Genomic DNA, 20,338 nt, shown 5'->3' with positions numbered 1-20,338 from the left:
GTGTTCTTCCTACAAGGGTTGGCCAAGGTAAAGGTGAGAGTTCTTCTCCATTTTTCACATCAGACTGATAATGTGCTCACACTGCAACAAAGTTTGAGGGAGGCAAATCTCACACAATGGCATTAAAACATGCATTGTACATAAGAACAGCCAAGGGATCATGCTTTTGTTAGTTAATTTATGTCAAATAAGACTGTGATATGAGAATGGCAAATTACAATATTGTATAATTTGGAACTCCAAAAGGGAAATCCAAGTTGTTTTGCAAGATAAAGTACAACATCCTGAGACCCCAAAAACTTTAGGCTAAAAATTGAATATTGTGTAAAAATCATAGCTCAGTAGGCTTTTGACTGGCATTTTATGGGCCACTGCTGAGAAATGCTGTTCTACACTTTGCATGTTACCTTACTTAATATGGGAAAATTACCTTGAAATAAAGTAGCTTCTCTCCTCCACATTTTGCAGGTGATAAAATGGAGTCACAGGGAGAGGTTCCCTAACTCTCCTCATTTACTTTATGTTAAAGTTGTCAGAATTAAAATGGAGCCTCTTGGGTTAAGTTTGAACAAAATGTAAATTAATCAGGGAGGTGGTAATGGAGGCAATGTCACCTGCATTTGCCTGTTAACAAGAACTGTTACAAGAGACTGCCAGAACCATCCCCTTGCACAAAGCCATCACAACCTTGCTCACAAAACACTTCTGTAAGAACTGTTCAACAACTGCCCACCTAACCTCAGGTAATGACACTTTTAGGATTCTTGATGAATATTGGTTTATTCATGCAATATTGATATTCTTCATGCAATCTTCCTGGAGATGGAACCCAGAGGGCTTTTACCACTGAGTCACATCCCCATTCCTTTTTAATTTTAATTAGGAAACTGAGTCTTAGTTACTAGGGTCTCACTAAGTGGCTGAGGTTGGCCTTGAACTTGCAATCCTCCTGGCCCTGGGAATACAGGCATGCATCACCATGCTTCTATTATACACATGGTTTATTATCACATGCATGTTCTCATTGCAATGTTTTTCCAGAATAAACTTAATTTTTGGAGAATCTCTCTATGCTTGTTACTGTACTAGCTGACTAGGAGAGCTGAAGCACTGGATTATCTCTTATCCAGGATGTCATCTGTACCTTGTGAAACAGCCTTCAGACTCAGGGTGGGTGACGTAGCCTGCTTCTTCCACACTAAAACACTGAAAAATCTGTATCAAAATCATAAGGCAATATCAAAAGTCATTCCAATTAACCCACAAACAATTTGGAGAATATAAATAACAAATTCAGACTTTGACACATATTTGGGAGGTGACATGGGGCACACCTAGGTCACAGTGATGTACTGAATGATGTGCCAGATCATTGAACTGAGTGAGCACACAAACCCAGACGTCTCCTCTCCTCCTAACTGGCACTCAGTTAATGCTTTTGGGCCCAGTTCTCCACATCCTCACAGAATCCCAGGGCACTCCACCTGGCAGGGATTGTGTCTTGTCCAGTGCCTGTGAGCAGCATCAGGGAGGCCATGCAGGCAGCTTGATGAATAGGGGAAGACACAGTGACCACACTTGCCTGCAAAAAAGTGAGGCTTGTGAGTGAGCAAGGCATGTGAAACTGTTAACTAGCACAAAATGCCATTCAGATGTGCCAACAGGTGAACAACACAACTCACACTTCCCCTGCAGGACTGCTGGGGGTGTGCAATTCTCCTTCATCAGATAGATCACCCTTGCACTGGGAGCACTAAGGAATTGCAATGCAAGCTTCCTTCATTGATTGTACACTGTGGTCTCTTGAAACAAGCTACAGATCCAGCTCTGTTGGAGAAAATGGGCAAAATGTGTCTGGAAAAGACCCCAAAGTCATTACAACGTTGTACTCCCATGAAACAGAGTTTCGCAGAAACTTGCAAAACAAATCGCCTATTTGAAAAATAAATACCACAAAAGAAATAAAATTGTGTGTGTGTGTGTGTGTGTGTGTGTGTGTGTGTGTGCATGCATGTGTGCATGCACACAAATTTTCTGGTGAAATTCAGTGGAATAGATTGATTTTTCATATTAAGTAAATTTCGCAAAGTGATCCCAGATGTTACATAAACAAATTTACATCCTAAGAACTATGTATTTATTTTAGAGTTTATAAAAAAAATAAAATTAGTATATCCAACCTATTACATCAGTGGTGACCTAAAGTTTTCTTTATGAATTTACATAAAAAGAATCATTTTCAGATTGAAGTTTTGAACAAATAAGGTTAAAGTGGAATGTTTTCCTGGAAATGATGGGAGTCATGGAAAATCGTGAGTCATGGGAGTCATGAGGAAAATGAAGCAAAGGTACTATGAGGCCTGAGTACAGGAACTCCAGAGAGTTCCATGTAGCAGGGAGGCATCTCACTCTGTGTGTAGTTAATCCATCTTGAATGAATTGTCATTAATCAGTTCAATATCTATTAAATATCCATTTGGAGGTTGGAAGAAAATTCATACTAAAAACTATTTGAATACATTTTTAATCCTCACTATGTCTTTTAAACCCATTGGGGCAGACTTTTCTCCCTCCTCCATTACCTGAGGAGAAGCCCCTGAACAGTCCACCTTTAGTACATCTTGGGGAAACAATGTCAACTTCCAAGCCCAGCCAGGGTTCCAGAAGAAGGCTCTGTGTTTGGTTAGTAATGCATGTGTCCTCCATCTGTTTCAGTTTCCATGGTTTTAGTTACAAGTGATCAATTATAGCCCAAAAATATTAAATGGGAAATTTCAGAAATAGCAATTCACCAGTCTTAAAATGATGTACCATTCTGAATAGATGTTCTGATGAACTCTCACACTGTCCCATTCCATCCCATTTGGAATGTGAAGGATTTTGTCACATGGCAGGTAAGGATGCATATGCTAGCCACGTTCTTCCCCCACCTAAGCCGGAGTGCATGTGTGCACACCTAGTTCTACCAGAACACACAGTAGACAGGGGCAGCCACCTTAGATTTGCCTCAGGAAGTTTTTTAACCTCTTGTTTCTGCATAATTGCAAAGCCACCAATTGAACCCAGGGTCTGGCATAACCTAGGTAAGTGCTCTGCCACACCCAGGCTGGGGAGCTTTAGTAAGAGGGACTCCAGTCTTCCCATTATAACCTGTCTGTAATTATAAAACAATCTCTTTATTGATGTGTTTCATGGACCAAGACCCAAAATGATTTGGCAAAATAACTCTCTACCCTGCCCCCAAACATCAGGGCAGTGATGACTTTCTCCATGTCTGGATTCTGTTAAATTAAATAAATTTGTAAAAAGTCAAATGTTAGAATAATACATCTGGAGGAACAAGAGTTTGTTTCCCCAGGGCTCAGAAAGAGGCCCCCTCCCTCGCCCACTCCTGGGGGACCCTGGTGCAGGTGCTCCCAGTGGGGGTGCATCAAGAGGCCCCAAAAGCTAGATCTCTTTACTGCACCCAGGGCCCTCTGCCCCACAGCTGGCCCACATTGCTGCAGGTGACACATGCTCCCAGGGATGCTCAAAGGGTCTGAGGTCTCAGAAAGGCCAAAGACCCCCACTGTGGCCTGTGGGAAGATGCTAGGAAGTCCCACTAGCTCTAACTCCAAGGCCTGTTCTAGTGTTCTTCATCCTGGCAGAGTGTACCTGGTCCCAGCATACACCATGGACACTCAGGGGACAGAATCAGGGGTGGGGATGAGGTAGCTCTGCTGGCCAGCCAGGCCAGGGACAAGGTTGCAGCCCCTGGTAACTGGCTGCTACTGAAGGCTTGAAGAAGTGTCTAAAACTAGTGTTTGGGTCAGGTGGGGAGTTCCCCCCAACTGGGGACCACCTCACTGCCCTTGTGATCTTGCAAAGCTCTTCTCAATTCCATGCAGTAAAGATGTCCCCCACTCCCTCTGACAGGTGCTTCCCTCCTTCCACAAGTGGAGGCTCAAATCCCCATCCATTTGGAGACCTGACCCTGGCTGCTCTCCCCTGCCCCGGAAGCCTCTTCAGGGACTTGAAGACTTGATCCTTTGGAAGATGCCTCCCCCTGCTGGCCTTGAAAGGTGCTCCCATCTCCCGGGCCAGAACCAAATGCCTCCTTCCTGTGTGCACCCGGATAATAAAGGATAGACCTTCGCCTCTTATATTTTATACATGATGCTTCTTTTAATGCAGCCAAAAAAATGATATTTGCTTTTCTCAGAACCATAACCATACACGATGCAGTGACCAATTCATTCCATAAAACACCTAGGCTCCTTAAGAGGCCAGAAGACACAAGTTACATCCAGCCCATCAAGGAGCCAGAGGCGACATGGGCCCCCAGCCAAGCTTGGGCAGGCCTGCCACGGAGCAGGGCCTGGCCGTGCAGCTGGAGGCGGCAGAGGCAGGGGAAGGAGGACAGAGGCCGCTGGTCTCAGTCCCGTGAGTCAGAGACCAAGGGCCGCTCATCAAGCTCCATCAGGCAAAGGTAGCCCCTGGGTGTGCCTGGTAGATTCTAATGGCTTTCAAGGTAGGGAAGGGCATGTGCAGTGCAGGGGACCCTGACAGTTGTTACCCTCCACCTGGCCTGCCAGGGACGCCGGGCTCAGGGACTCTAGTGATCCCTGGGCATGCCTGTCCCCCAACCCCACTAAGAGGTAAGAGAGGGAGGTGGTGTATGTACTGCTCACAATGTGACTCCTTCACGAAGACCCAGGGGAGGAAGCTGCTGCTAGTCTTTGAGTGAACGAGGGCGGGGACACTGGCACACTCACCGCATGGGCAGGGACCAGCATGTGCACCTCCTGTTGCACCCCTGGGGAGGTGCCAGTCTGTCCTTTCCCAGGGCCTCCTTGTCTGCCAGAGTCCCAGCCAGGCCTGCTCCCCCACCCCTCCTTGTGCAGGTTAGTGCTGGGACAGGGGTCATTGCCGATTCCGGCTGCCCAGCTTCCTGCGGTCCTTGTTCTGGCTGCACTGGGGGTCATCCATCTTGTGGACACGGATACATTCCTTGAGGTTCTGAGAGCGGATCTTGGGGTTCAGAATCTCCTCAGTCATGGAGCTGGGGAACCATCCTCTCTCCTGGTCATGCAGGCGCTCCCCAAAGATCCACCCTGAGGAGGAGGGGCAGCAGGGTCAGGCACTCCACAGGGGCACGGGCAGGAGCTGGGGCCTGGGTGGAGCTTCCCCAGCTAAGGCTCCTGTCTGTGTGGGGAGCAAAGCTGAGGGACTGAGTCCAGCTGGCCTTTCCCAGAGGGCAGCAGCTTGGCACACCCAGCTCGAGTGCTCAGGCCAGGTTCATCCCGGTGAGCTGGGAAGGCAGGTGGCGAATGCAGAGGACCAGGCTGCAGGCTCTGACACAAGCTCCACACTGACGTGGGAGCCCATTCTGGACCCCTCAGCACTCCCATAGGAGGCCAGGAGCCCCCAAAGTGAGAGGCATCCAAGGGGCCCCCTGGAGTCCATGCCCCAAGACTGGACCCGGAGGTCACCTTCTTATTGGTCAGTTCCTCTCAGAGCCTCAGCCTCCCAAAGGCCACTATAGCCAGCTGAGAGTGGCCTCTGAGCTGGTAACACTTAAGTCACAGTGCTCTGGCCCTCTCCCCCACTGCTTGCTCGGCCCCCTTCTCCCACCCCCAACCTGGGCCTGGGGGCATATTCCCACCAGCTCTGGGGGGCCTGGGGCATGCTCTCTGCACGTCACCTTTGGGCAGGTGTGTATTCAGTTGAAGAAGGAATCTGGAATGGGGCCCAGAGGGGGCCTGAGTGGAGGAGGCCTCCTGGGATGGGCTGGTTGCCTGGCCTGGGCAGAGAAACAGGGAAAGGGGAGCCAGGCACAGTGGCCACGCCTGTGATCCCAGCAACTGAGAGCCTAAGCCAGGAGGAATGCAATTTCAAAGCCAGCCTCTGCAACTTAGGGAGATTCTCAGCTTAGAGAGACCCTGTCTCAAAAGGTTTAAAAGGGCTGGCGATGTGGCTCAGTGTTGGACAGCCTCTGGGTTCAACGCTCAGTACTGTAAATAATTAAATTAATTTAATAAAATTAAATTCTGCAGGGCCTGGGAAGGAACTTCTTTTGGTGCTGATGTCATCTGTGTGTGTGTGTGTGGGGGGGTCCTGGCACCCAGGGAGCCCTGAGGCTAGTGGTCACAGGCTTCCCTGGAGGCCTGACTTGGGGCTTGGCGTTCTGCTCACCTCCCTTCCACTGTGATGGGAGGATTGAAGCCAGATGTTCGAGGGCAGGGGGCCGCAGAATGCCTGCTCCGGCTGGGCTTGCTGGGAGGGGTGAAGTGGGACCTCACTTTGGGGAGGAAAGTAGACACCGAAAACAACCCCTTGGGCTGGGAGAGGAGCAGGGCTGGGGTCCCCGGGGCCTCACCATCTTCCGTCTTCTCCAGGATGTTCAGGATGTCAGTCATCAGGCTGCTGGGCCACATACGGGTGCATGCACTGGACCTGCGGGCAGTCTGATGGGAGGAGAGGGGGTATGGCATGTCCCCATTGTGGCCCCACACCTGTACCCCGGCAAGCAGTGGCTGACAGGGACAGCCCTGCAGCCGGTGGGTGGCTGAGCCCCAATTGATACAGGACTGTGAACTCCCCAGCCATGGACAGGGCTCACCTGAGGGGGAGGGGTGCTTGCTTCCAAAGGCAACACCCCCCGACTAGCCAGGAGTTCTGGGAGAGAACACTGGAGGAAGGGACCCTCCGAATGTGAGGCGGTGCTCAGCTGAAGCTTCAGAAGGCACCCCAGGGTGTGGCCCTGAAGGTGATTTGGGGGCTCAGGACAAGAGGTCACAGCCAGGAGCCATGGCTAGTCTGTGAGGCGCTGGGCTCGTGCACCTTTGGGTCTTAGATGCTTTCCAAATAACCGGCAACCCCCAAAGAGCCTTGGAGTTTGGGCCCAGGTTCCTCCTGGTGTCCCCATGGTTCCTGTCACCTATGACCCAGTGATTGCTATCTTTATGTTGACCGTCCAGCACTGGCGAAGCTGGGGTCGGCATCCTTGGTGGTGCTAAGCCCCTGCCCCGTGCGAGGCCTGAAGCTGCGGCCCAGGGAGCGAGTACAAAGCCCCCGCAGTGGCCACTTGCCAGGCCGGCACTCACCCAGAAGCCGGGATGTGAAGGAAACAAACTTGGTCCTCCTGTTGGGGGCCAGCGAGGTCATCCACCGCTTCATCTCACTCCTGGTACAGGGAAGAGGATGGTGCCCCAACCGCAGAGCAGAGCAGAGCAGACCCACCCAGCGTGTGGTCCCAGCCTTCCCAGCAGGCCAATGCCCTGCGTCAGGAGGAGCTCCCAGGAGGCCCTCCTCGCGGGGTGCATTTAAAAAGCCAGGCAGAAAGGAGTAGTCACTCCCTAGAGTGCACTGAGGCGTCTCAGGGAAGCCGTGGTTTGTTAGCGGCAGCAGGGTGGGGAGGGTTAATGTGACCCCCAGCCCTGGGGACCCTGGTGGGAGTGGTGAGGCAGCTGCAGAGGGAGCAGGCTGGCCGGGTGGTCAGGAAGAAGCCCTGGGCCCACGGCTCATGGAGCGTCCCTCCCACATTGGTCTCGTGGGTTCTGTGAGAGCTCTGGGCTTTGAGGCAGCTGTCCATGTAGCTCAGAGGAAAGAGGTGAACAGGAAGACACGCGGGTGAGGGGCGGAGGGAGGAGGAGGGCGGTCCCCTGGTCATCCACCCAGTTCTCAGGCTGGCCTGAGTGTGAAGCTCCGAGGGAGCGCACCTGCACACTGAGCTGCCCCGCATTGGCCCACACCCGAAGCTGTGGCCCTGGGGCAGACCCTTCCCGAGGGCTGGCCTCCCACAGGTTTGGAGTCTCATTCCACCTGGGAGCAGGCCTGTGGCAGAGGAGGCCAGGCCTCCTAGCAGGGTGGCTGGGAGGGGCCGCAAGGGTGTCACAGGGTGGGGCCTGCACAGGGCACTCACTGAGAAGATGCCTTCAGCATGTAGGTGGCCTCGTGGTCTTCCTCGTTCTCCAGCAGTCGCAGGATGAACACATTGGCCAGCGTCTAGCCCTGGTCCTCCAGCTCCTCCACTCGCAGCAGGCCGCGGGAGGCCGAGTCGAATACCTGGTACTTATCTCTGGAGACCAAGGGAGCAGGTGGGCGTGTCAGTCCGGCAGAACAGGCAGCACAGCCCAGCCCAGCCCAGCCTCCTCAGCCCCCTGCCAGCCCTTGCACGCCTGTCCCCCAGGAGCCTTCTGGCCAGGGTGTGGGGCGGGCAGTGGCTGAGCGCTTCAGGGTGCCAGACACTAACGGGAGCAGAACCCACCTCACGGCAGGGGAAACCGAGGCTTCTGGACAACAGCAGGGGACCTCCAAACCTGATCCCAAGCCCAAGCTCTGTCCTCCACCTGCCCAGCTCCTGGGGCCATGGTCAGACCTGGGCTCATGCCATCCCATCGGCTCACCCGGGGATCTGGCGGCAGATCACCAGCAGGTCATTGAAGAGGAAGACGTAAATCTCTCGGAAGAGCTTCTTGGTCCACAGGGTGCGGGAGGTCTTGGGGCCTGACATCTGCTGCAGCTGGCCCTGCTTCAGCAGCCATCGGGAGTGTGAGATGATGGGCACTGACTAGGAGGGGTGGCAGGGTCAGGGCCTGGACCCTCTTTCCCACCCCAGCCCCCAGCAAACTGACCGAGTGACACTGGTGTGACGGTGGAGGGTGGCTGGGCTTGGCCAGGCACAGGGAAACAGCAGCGGTGTGAGTGTATGTGAATGCGCGCCCCTTGTGCAAGTGTGCTTCACCTGTGTGTGTGTGTGCTTCAACCCGTGTGTGGCTCTGTGTGTGCACATGTGTTCTGTGCCGTGTACGTACCCACACGTAGGCTTTAGGGCATGTGTTTGTGCCTGTGTTGATGTGTGTGCTGTGTGTTTCTTAAATGTGTGTGTACTACTGTGTGTGTATCGCACATGCATGTGCACTGCCATCTGTATACTGCATGTGTGAGCATGTGTGTGCTGCCATGTGTATACTGTGTGTGAGCATGTGTGTGCTGCCATGTGTATACTGTGTGTGAACAAGTGTGTGTGCCATGTGTGTGATCAGCATCTCACTAGGCTCAGCCTGTTTGGTGCAGAGTCGGGATGGCCATGTTCACAGGAAGAGCAAAGAGAGTTACCAAAGAGCAGAAGCCTGGCCTGCAGGGGCTGGTGCTGGCCCTGGCTGTGCAGAACAGGTGGGAGTGGGGCACCGGCCATCAGCCCAGAAAACAGCAGGTCCATCTCTGGGGCCCTTGGTGGGCGCTGTGTGCTGTGGCCTGTCACCAGAAACGCAGGCCCCAGGAGCCCTCAGGGCTTTAGTAACAGCCAATGTTTTATGTAAAGTTTGGGGAGAAGGTTGATAACCTGAAAATTCTCAGACATGAGAATCCTAGAGTAGTCCCTGTCACCATAAACTGACCAGCTCAAGGTCTCACGGTGAGTAGTTAAGAGTGGGCCTCGGGCCAGCAGGCAGCGCTGGGGCCAGGCACTCACTCTCAGAAGGCAAGTTTGGAGGACGGGCTTGGGCATGAGCACTGGATTCAGCAGGACCGGGGAGGTGGCCCAGGTGGGGGCAAGTCTGGGCACACAGGTGGGATGCACAGGTGCGGTGCAGGCTGACTCCCACCCCAGGCTCACCTTGATCTTGAACTCCATCTTCTTCTGGATGCTGATCATCTGCTCTGTGCGGCTCATTTTCCTGACGCCCTCGTTGCACGCCTTCACCACCTGGGACAGGAGACGCTGTCTCAGGCCAGCCCACCCAACGTCCCAGCCACACTCCTTTCTCTAGGTGAAAACCTGAGAGTCTGGTGGCCTTCAGTGCCTTGTTCCCAGAGGATACTTCCCAACGAGGCACAGTGTCAGCCGGGCTGGAAGATGTACTGCGAGGCACCGGGTTGGCCTCTTGCCCATGGAGGGTGCACATGTGACTCCTTGGCTCCCCAGTAAGAGGCTGGGGCTGTGACACCACCAGGACCTCAGGGCCTCGTTCTGATGGAACTAAGCTCAGTGCTGGCTCACAGGCCAGGGCAGCGGCAGGTGATGTCTGTGCCTGTGGGGGGTCCCTGAGCATGAGACCCGTCCATCACGTGGGACTGACTGGGATGATGACAGAACACCCATGTGACAGTCCCATGGAACCACAACCAAGGCCGTGAACTCTGCATGTACCAAATTGGATGGGAGTGTAGGAACTAACCCCCTTTGGCAAAGAAAGTTTGTGTGCACCTGCATGCACAGGGTCTGTATGGAGCCCTGGCAGCCTGCTGGAAGTTGGGTACAAGATGGCCAGCACCTTCGCTCTCTTCTTTTTGCTTATGAGAATCTTCTGAATTTTCTTGTGTTGAGCATCAATTACTTTTATAAATTAGAAAAAACAAACCTTTATTTTAAAAAAATGAGCGGTAAGAAACAGAGTATACCCTTCATTAAAAGCAAAAGGGAAATGAAAGTAGAAACAAATCTATTTGGAAGCATCCCCTGGCCCCCCGATGACCAAAGTGAGACCCTCTGGGGCATGTGGCCTTTGACAGGACTTGCCTCCTGCAGCCCAGCGTGGCTGCTCCAGTGGGGCTGGCACGGGGGCACAGGAGGCTCTGCCTTGGGCGGGCAGGTGCTCTGACAGGTGCTGCCCAGCTGGCAGGTTGCTGAACCCCCTGGCCGGCCCCGTGGTGGCTACAGCTTTGCCCTGTGAGGATCAGGAGGAGAACTGTCCTTGCCAATGATAAAGGGGACAACTGCCAGCGAATTTCTGTGACCCCTGCCTGGGTGAAGGACATGGCAGCAGCCCAAACAGGGAAACGACTGCCTTGAGCTAAGAAACGCTGGCCTCCCGACTCGCACAGAACCATGCCACTCGTCCATGGAAGGTGGACTCCTTTCACGAAGTTCTGCCCCTCGGTAACAGAGTGGAAAGGACTTCCTGCACCCCACTGTTCACCATCATGGCAGTCAAGAGCCCAGCGGAGACATCCCACACAGCAGCCCCAACTGGCTCTCAGCTGCAGTGATGCAGCCGCTTGGCACATAGGGCAGAGCCCGGGAGCATTCGAGGATGCAGACAGAGCTGCTCACCCCTCCTGAGTCCTGCATGCCGGACACTTCTAGGAGTCCTCTGCCTCTCTCAGGATCAGGAGAGGGCCCTCCACTCAGCCACAGGGAAAGCCCAGCGCTCTTGGGCAGGGCCAGTGAATCCTCCCAGGAGACACGTGCGGGGGTGAGTCTTGAGGGATGGGGAAGGGGAGTGGAGGGACAGGGCTGGGACAAAGAGATTGCCAGTGGACAGGAAGAACAGGAACAGCCTCCACACAGCCATAGGAGGGAGGGAGATCATTTGTGACTTGAGGAGAGAGGCAAAGACAAGCTTAGGGTCTGTATGGGCCCCAGACACTTGCCATGAGCAACACCAGACAGCTGATGGAGGCCTGGGCCTGTGATGGTGGCAGAGTTCCATGATGGGGAAGAGTGTCCCCGAGTGCCCTGTGGCTGCCCCAACATCCACCATGAATTAGTAGAGGAGGGTGCTGAGGGGGTCTCAAGGGCAGGAAGGTCTTCTCAAGCACCATTGGGCACATTTTTAGCTCTGGTGACTTTTCTTGATGGTAAAAGTAAAAATTAAACGAAGGCCTGGTCTAAAGAGATGAGGGGGCTGGCGGGAGGGTGGCCCATGTGGGGCAAGTGGCCGGCTGGCCCACGTGCATGCAGGAGGGACTCACCATTTCCAGCTCCCTGTGGACCTCCAGGGCAGTCCCTTCACACTCTGAGCTCTCTTCCACCCTCTTCAGAATGTTCTGCCAGTGGGGACAGGCTGCGTTACCCTTCCTGCCAAGCCAGCCCAGGAGCTGTGACCGTGACACACACACAGCCCTCGATCTGACACACCAAGGGTTGAGGCACCCCATCCTAAGGCTTGCCAGAGTAGGATGAGCACAGCCCAGTCCATCCCCTGTCCTGGACAGGGGCCAAGGGCCTTGGGGGGGCCTGCGGTTCCCCTCCCTCCCTCAGCTACTGCTGGGAGCCTGGTCCTGAGGCTTCCTGAACTTTGGCCCCATCAATAAACAATTGTCTTTTCTCCAATTGTTCCATTTTCTTCAATTAACAAAACTTTGTGCTCAGGTACCCATGGTGTGGGTGCCTGGTGAGGTCTGCTTTTGTCCCGTGAGGTCTGGGTGTCTGGGCTCCATCTCCCAGTTCTCCTGGCTGTCATGGACCATGGCTGTACCCAGTGTCTCCAGCTTCCCCGGCGTTGGTCCCAGCTCTCTCCTCCACCCCTGCCTGCCCTCCTCTCCCAGCAGCCAAGCCAGAGACCTGCGAGGTTCCCCAGGTTCCTTCCACTCCTTCCTCACCATGTGAGGCCAGTCACAAACCCTGTCATTAACTGTCCCTACTGGCCAGTGCTGCTCAGCTGTCTCATTAGAGCAAAAGTTCCTTTCAACCAGGTCACATTGGTGGCCTCAAATGGAGGACAGTGTCAGCCCCATGGCCTGCTGTGTGCTTATCTCAGCATGTCCCTGGGTACCCTAGTACTGTGACCTGCAATTCCAGGTGGACCTCATCCCCAAACACACTTCCTCCGAGTCCTTCCCTAGGGCCCCCCAGTTACCCCTGCTCTCCTACACCACCACGCAGGTGGGTTTCAATCTGACACTGGTTTTCATCCCACATAAATCAAGGTCTTTATATATCCATGTATGTTCATCTCTACAACATGTCAAAGCTGTTTATTCTGCATCCCTAGAAACTGTTTCAGTTTTTCTCAGTTAAAAACATTCCATTCGTTCCTCCTTTATTCCATAGCCTCGTGGGTTCCCTCAGCCGCTACCTCTTTGATGCTACTTCCTGTGCTTCTGAGACCTCCTCCCAGCCTCCTCCCCTCTGCTTCTGAGTCAGCTGCCCCTTGGTGTCCCCCCCCACCGCCTGACCCTGACTTCCACAGCTGTGGCTCCAGGACATCATTTGGGGCCCCAGTGAGACTCACACGGCCCTTCACTGCCCGTGGCCAGTGGCTTCCTGAGGCTCAGGACCTGACTGGACACACCAGCCAGCTGCTGTCCTGGTGGGGCAGCTGGGATGCCCCCACCCCTCTGGCCTGTCCCCTGCAGGGTCTGTGGCTACGCCTCTCTTGGTTCCTCCCTCTCTCCTGGTTGCTCCCTCTCAGGCAGGTGGGGCTCTGTCCCAGGGCCTGTCTGCCCCTTCTCTCCATCCTGGGTGGCCTCTTCTACTAAATACTGACCTCTCCCTCTAACTGGAAGTGGCTCCTCAGCTGTTCAAGGTCACGGCCAACCCCACTGGCTCCAGCCCAGCCCTAACTCCTCCACTCCTGACTTCCCTGAGGGCACCAGGCTGCTCATGCTAAAAGCCTGGGAGTCTCTCCTGGTCTGTCCTCCTTCCTTTGACACTGATTTCAGCTCACTGAGTCACTGTCCCTCCGGTCCTTCCTCTGCAGCTGCCACAGTGAGCCCGGAAAAGCACCCTCAGGTCAGGTGAAGACCACACAGAATGGAGCCCCAGGCCCTGAGTCTGCCTCTGACAAAGTCACTCCCACCTTGTTCCTGTGAACCCTGATGCCCCAGGGCCTTTGTGCATCCAGTCCCTTCTACATAGAATGCCCCTTCCTCCGGATGGCCACCTGGCTGGCTCTTCCCAAGCCAAGACTCTGTTTGAATGTCACTTATCTTTCTTTGCCCCCTGCCCCACTGGCAGTGGCGAGGGAGTCACGTGACCTCATTAATTGTCCTCCTGGTCAAAACCATTTCCTGGTTGTTTTCTCTGACTGGGCCGTCACAGCTTAGGGAGATGCTTGGCACATAGTAGGAGCTTAATTAGTTCTTGTGGAAAAAATGGTCTCCCTAGAAAGCCAACAGAGCTCTGGGGAGACAGAAGGGAACTGTGTGGTGCCGGGGACCCTGTGGAGCCCAGGGGGCATGGGCCGGCGGCAGCACCTGCACCAGCAGCTTGAGGCGCATGATCCTCTGGAAGGGCAGGATGAGGAAGGAGGAGAAGGGCAGGCCTCTGCACTTGGGGTCGAGCTCCAGCTGTGCAATCAGCTCCTGGAACGCTGCCTTCTCCTGGCTGGGAACACAAACACAGCAGTGGGTCTCTCCTGGAGGTGCACATGGAGGCGCTTCCTCCCCACTGACAGCTCCTAGGGACCCAGAGACCCACGGTCAGGGAAAATGTGTCGAGTTCTTTCTTTCTCTCTCTCTCTGTCTCTTTTCTAATGGGAAATCAACTGTTCATGCACAAGTCAAATAACAATAGTGATTTCGCAGGCCCAGCCTGTGAGGTCTGCAAAATAGGTGGCGTGTGGGAGGGCGAGGATTCTTTGTGTGGCCAAGTCTGTGAATCAGACACACAATTAGATGATTTCACTCAGGAGGACACCATGGTGAGGTAACCCACGTAGTGACGGGAACAGGCAGCAGGTGCCAATCACCTGCCAGAAGGGCCTGAGCTATTTCTGACAGGTGGGCTGGGCACAGCGCTGACAGGACCTGGGAGGCTGTGGGAGATGAGTGTCAGCCCTGGCTGCACGTGCTGAGTGGTGGTGCTCTGCCTGATGCTGCTCATGTGGCACAGGGAGGGGCCTCAGGGCTCCTGGGCACGGTGGTGCGTGGGCACCTATCCCTGGAGCACCTGGATGTGCAAATTCATCCACGAGTAACCCTGGGGTCCCACAGAAAGGCCAGCCAAGGGCAGGCTTCAGACCCACAGGAATAGCAGGCATACGGACCGGTCACCAGCTCTTGTCTCGGGAGATGCCCAGAAAGGCCAGTACAGCCACTCTATCTCAAGTGTTCTCAGCAAGTGTCCTCGGAACTATGACCACAAGACCAGGGTGGCATGGCAGCTGCTTCCAATCAAGCTTGCTAGCTCCCCCAACATGCGAGGACCTCTCTGTCCTCATAAAACCCCTGACCTTGCCTTCGTTCCCAGGACAAACAAGAGGCCACCTCAGCCTGCTGTGTATCCTGGCCTGCGATCCTGTTCCTCCTTCCCAAATGAAGATTGCTCAGAAGTTATGCTCTTCTCTGATGTGGAAGGTCACCTTCGTAAAGGCCTTCGAAGTTTCTGAGTGGAACTGAGTGCCCTCCTGGATGGCCCCAGTACCTTAAGACTGACCAGTGCAAAAACTCAACAGAGGCAAGGTGACTGAAAAATTATCTTGTCAACTGAAACCTCAGAGGGAGTTGCTGACATGGTGGATTGGTAATCGAGCCAAGGGCATGGCTGGGTAGCCACAAAGTCAGCTCCTGCCCTGCCCCTCCCTTCTGCTAGTTCATCCCCGTTTCAATCTCTCGGCTCTCTCGGCCTCCTCTTCTTCCCTGAGTGCACAGGGCCTGCTCAGCGGTCTGGGACGGGTCTGGGGGACGACAACTCACTCACTTTGGGTCCAGTGGGGTAAGGCTCTGGGAACATGCCAGGTCTGGGCACTGTCACTGGCCTGGAAGGTGGCAGGCCTGGATGCGGTCACCAGTCTGGCGAACCTCAGGGCCCCTGGGACCAGGGAGGGCAGGGATGGGGAGGGACACTCACAGCAGCTGCTTGTAGGTCCTCTCCTGGTAGGTCTGGTTGCTCACATAGGTGATGTAGATGGAGAAGTGGCTGGCGGCGTAGTGGTACACGATGTCACACACATCAGAGATGACGATGTTCTCCTCCATCCTGTGCTCCAGCTCCAGGAGAAACCTGCAAGGGGCAGCGGCTGGGCTGAGGATGCAGGGCAGGCAGGCTCAGGACACACCCTGGCTGGGACAAAGCAGCACGCAGGTCCAGGAGACTGGCCAGAAACCTGCACGCTGGCGGGACACGTGGGCACATCTGGTTTGGATGGATGACAGCATCGCGGTAGACAGACGCCTCATCTCTGTCTCAGGACAGACTGCTGTGTTTACAGAGGGAGTAAAATGACCATGAGGACTTGCATCAGGATAGTCCCATGGGGGTGGGCAGGGTGGAGGAACCTGGACTGCCCCTGTGCTGCCCGTCACTGCTGAAGCAGGGGCCTCGGCCCAGGGCTCACTGTGTGGGTGTCTTTACTTCTGCACCTCAGGATTTCCCACAGTGAAACAGGAATCAGCACATAGATAAGAGGTGCAGAAGCCAAGGCCGAGGGTCTCTCCAGCTGCTCAGGCCTCGGTGACCATTGTGTCCAGAGCCATCCAGATGGGCCTGCCACAGGGAGGTGGAGGGACTAACACACAGATGGGTGTCAGTGCAGAAGGCCACATGTGACATGGCATGCCCGGGGCTCACAGCTGAGTGCAGACACTGGTCAGCTCCTCCCCATGTGACCTTTAGCAGCCAAGATGCCCAGGCCACAGTGAGGTGGTGAGTGGGCCTCTGACCCCAATAATATGCCCGAGTTCATTCCTTCTTTGAGAGAATCAATGGATGTCTCTTCTTCCTCCATTGACTCACCCTTGACTTCAACCAGGCCCAGCCATAAGCTCAAAACCACTTCCCCCAACTACGGCTCACACCATCCAAGAGGATCGGGAGCCTGAGGCAGGCTACGCTCAGAGGTCTTAGCCCAGGGGCCCGAGCCAGGGCTCTGTAACTGCAGGAGGGTGAACTGCTCAGGGGGACACACCCACAAGTCATGGACTGGCCGAGCACCCGCCTGAGAGATGGACTGCAGTGGACAACTGCGGGTTCCGTGCATAAGAGAGACCACTCAACATGGCTCCAGTTCAGGGTGGGGGTCCTCCCGGCCATGGCTCCATGGAGACCCACAGGGTATGGTTGATGGGGACGGATCTGGGACTTGCCGCTGGCTACCGCGCTGTGTGGGGAGGTGGCTCTTGGATTTATGTCATGATTGGTCATATTAATTATGGAAAATTCCCAACAATCAAGAGCAGAGCAGCCCTGAGACAAGCACCATGGCCAGCTTCGGCCGCCTGGACGGGAGGCGGCTCTCACCGCTTGCTCACAGCCAGGATGTCCTGGACGTTGGAGAAGAGGATGTGTGCCTCTGACGGGTGCAGGATCTTTTTCATCCGCTCATTCTCCATGAAGTGGGACACCAGCAGGTTCAGGCTCTTGTAGTAGGAGGCCTCGGAGGTGACCAGCTCGAACATGGCCTGTGTCAGGGGAGGCGGGGACACAACACAGGAGACCCTGTAGTCACTGCCTTGATTCCAGGGAAGCCCAACTGCGTCCTCCTGCTCAGAGGCACCGGGAAGCCCAGCCGGCTGGAGGGAGACACAAAGGTGTGTGGATGGCTGCTCCCTGATGCTGCCACCCCTACCAAGGGGACAAGCAGCCCCGTGAAAGAGGGCACCGTGTCCTGCCCTTTTAGAGCACGCTCTCAACAACTCTTCCTTTGCCATGGACATCGGGGACAAGTTGAGGTCCAGGACATGGAGAAGGAGGAACACATGAGGTCAGCCCCAGGGTGAGGGTCCTCCAGGCCACGGGTTCCTGCCCGGGTTCCTGGCAGAGTCAGGAGGGAAAGTTGGCGAGCAGAGGTCCCCGACTCCACATGCCCAGAAAAACATTTCGAAGGAAACGGGTCACCATGACACCTCCGGCACCAGCAGGGAGGAATTTGGTGGGGACTGTTTCCTTTTTTACTTTTTGAATTGTCTGAAAATTAGAAAATGAGCCTGTATCATCGCTCCTAAGGTTGGATTTTATAATGTAATAAACAATCTTCATTTTGAAAAAGAAATCCTTAATCTAATAAGCTCTTCTGAGGCACCTCTTTTCCATCTGTGTGTGTGTGTATGTGTGTGTGTGTGTGTGTGTGTGCATGTGTGCATGCACATGTGTGTTCATGTGTGAGTGTGCACATGTGTGTCTGTGTGCACGTGTCCACGTGTGTGCGTGTGTGCATGCATGCACTTTTTTGTTCTTTATTCACTGAAGCTGTGAACACCACAAAACTAACCGAAGCTCTGCCCTCTCAAGTGTGGCTCCGTGAAGCACATGCAGCAGCCTGGCCTGCCTGCCTTCCGTGCTTACAATGATCTCAATCTGTAAAGTCAGCTGGCACCTTCCACCTTCCTCTCCCCATCTTCCTCCACTTTTTATCGGCCTCGGGTTGCTCAGGTCCCCAGAGGGACAATGTAATGGGTTGAATTGTGCCCACAACAGGAGGCTACACCCACATTCTATTCCCAGAGCCTGTGAGTGTGACCTTGTTTGAGAAAGGGTCTTTGCAGATGTGAGTTAAGGATGTCAAGGTGAGGTCGTCCTGGATTTCTGGTGGGCATGCCCATAGTGGAGTGACAGGGAGCCGTGATGAATACACACAGGGTGGAGAAAAGGCTGGGGAGGTGTGGCCAAAGCAAGGGACACTTGGAGCTGCCAGAACTGGAAGAGGCAAGGACTCTCCCGCAGAAGGAGGGAGTACAGCCCTGCAGAGACCACTTCAGGCCTCTGGCGTCCACACCTGTGGGTGAGTACCTCAGGTTTCTGTGCCCCCAGGCTGTGGACAGTCCTGGGAACCAACATGGCCCGGCAGAGGAGGATGGACAGACACAGCCATGGTGAAGGCAGGGCTCTGGCCTCCCCAGGTTCAGCAAGCTCCAGCTCCAGGGGTCAGGAAGGAGGGAGGGAGAACACACAGGCTCTGGGGACAGGGGTCTTGTACAGCTGTCCCTTCAATCCCCAAGGTCCCCCAGGAAGAAGGCATAGAAGCTCCTGTGTCACCAGAAGGAAGCAGGAGCAGAGCTGAGGCCACGTGCCTGAAGTCACCCACCTCTGTGGTGGGAGGGCTGAGACGACTGTGGGTTTCCCCATTCTGGCTCTGCACAGCCCCTGCCATGAAGCCTGATGTCCCATGCTCTGGCCAGGCTGGCATTGGCCAGCTGCGTCCCAGTAGGGTGGCCGCTTTGAGCCCTCAGCCAGCCTATGATTCCCATCCTTGGGGAATAATCATTAGACTGACCCCAAATTTATAAATCACAGCGTGGTCCCCGAATGGCACTCTTAGCTCTGGCTATTGCACTTGGTATCTGCAACAGCCACGTTCCACTCCGAGGGCCTGTCCACCCGCCACTGCGAAGCCAGTTCTGCCCTGGATTCCCTGTGACCTGTAAGATGCCATCAAGGCGGGGCATTTCTCCAGGGTTTTGAGGACTACTGCAGGCGGGGGTGGGCTGGGCGACTGCAGTCACTAGCAACCCTGCCGACAGCCCACCCAGCCAGGCACTTTAAGATGAGGAACAGATTTGTAAGTCGGGGATGTCCTGCAGGGCAGACCTGCCTAGCAACCAGGTTGACAGTGACATCCTCCAGGGCTGAGTCGCCAATCACAGGCCCTGGGCCACCAGGTTGCCCCTGATTGAGATAAGGACAGCGAGAACCAAGACGCTGACACAAGCAGTGGCCTCTCCATAACGTCCTTGCACCACAACTGCCTTGTCCACCTGAAAATAAGAACCCACACAAAACGCACGGCCCTGGACTCCTGGTGGTCAACCTACAGCCCCAGCACCGATGCCCAGCTAGCCATTGGCTGCTCCATCTACCTACACACAGCCTGGACAAGGGAGGCCCCTCATGAGAAGGTTCCTGGAAGCTTTCTTGGCTAGAGATGCTGTCAGGAACTCACTTTCCTGCTGCTAAATTTAATTTTCTTGAGACAATGTCAAGCCTTCACGGCTCCCAAGCTCCAGGCACACATAACTAACAAAGGTGATCCAGACCGGTGTCACAGGTACAGGGCGCCACAGGTATGGGGCAGCAGGCACTGAGCCCAAATCACAGCAGCACAGGGAGAGGGGGTCTGTCGACCACATCACCAGGAAGGATGCCTACCAGAGCACCACGATTATGCATGCAAGGTCCTCCCTAGCCCGGGTCCACCCTGGTTCCCTGGCTGGTGGCATTGTCATCCTGACACCAGGAAGACAAGGTGGTCGGGAACAACCAGGCCTGGCCTTTCAGAGGCTGACTTTGGCCTGAACCACTGCTCATGGAGGCTGGCGGAGCCCATTCACTCAGAACTCACCCCAACTTTATCCATTTACAGGCAACTGGTCATCTGCGAATTCTCCTCTGGCAGGGTGTCTGTCTTGTGGCATATGTCCTGGTATTAGTGACATCAATATGGTCGCCTTTTCCTTATCCGTGTAACTTTACTATCAGAGGCTGAAGCCTTTGTGGGTGGAACAGGGCTAACGAGGGACCTGGCCAGCCTGCTCACTCCTTTACTTCTGCATCTGTTGGTGCCACAGAGCTCACGGGACATCTGCTGTGTCCAGGTCTAGGCCTGAGCTCCCAGGTGACCGGGCACAGTCCCTGCTGTCACCATGGGCTCAGAGCCCAGGGGAGCAGAGAGAGCAGGTGTGAGAGAAGCCTGCAGTGGAGCCAGCTGAGGCACATCAAGGAGCAGGCAGGGCCAGGTGTGTGTGAGAGCGACTGTGA

General features: G+C 54.8%; 1 non-coding gene and 1 pseudogene across 1 annotated transcript; both read right to left on the bottom strand.

The window, feature by feature from the left end:
- Positions 1 to 57: 57 nt before the first annotated feature.
- Positions 58 to 159, bottom strand: LOC143387406 (small nucleolar RNA U13). The gene has a single exon (XR_013089847.1). It is a non-coding gene; the product is annotated as a small nucleolar RNA U13 (small nucleolar RNA).
- A 4,501-nt stretch (positions 160 to 4,660) lies between these two features.
- Positions 4,661 to 20,338, bottom strand: part of LOC143640132 (ephexin-1-like) — a 61,576-nt pseudogene continuing 45,898 nt past the window's right edge.

This window comes from Callospermophilus lateralis, unplaced genomic scaffold, assembly GCF_048772815.1.
Source record: "Callospermophilus lateralis isolate mCalLat2 unplaced genomic scaffold, mCalLat2.hap1 Scaffold_123, whole genome shotgun sequence".
Taxonomy (NCBI): Eukaryota; Metazoa; Chordata; class Mammalia; order Rodentia; family Sciuridae; genus Callospermophilus; species Callospermophilus lateralis.
Note: the sequence above shows the minus strand (reverse complement) of the source record. Positions and strands in the feature narration are given on the sequence as shown.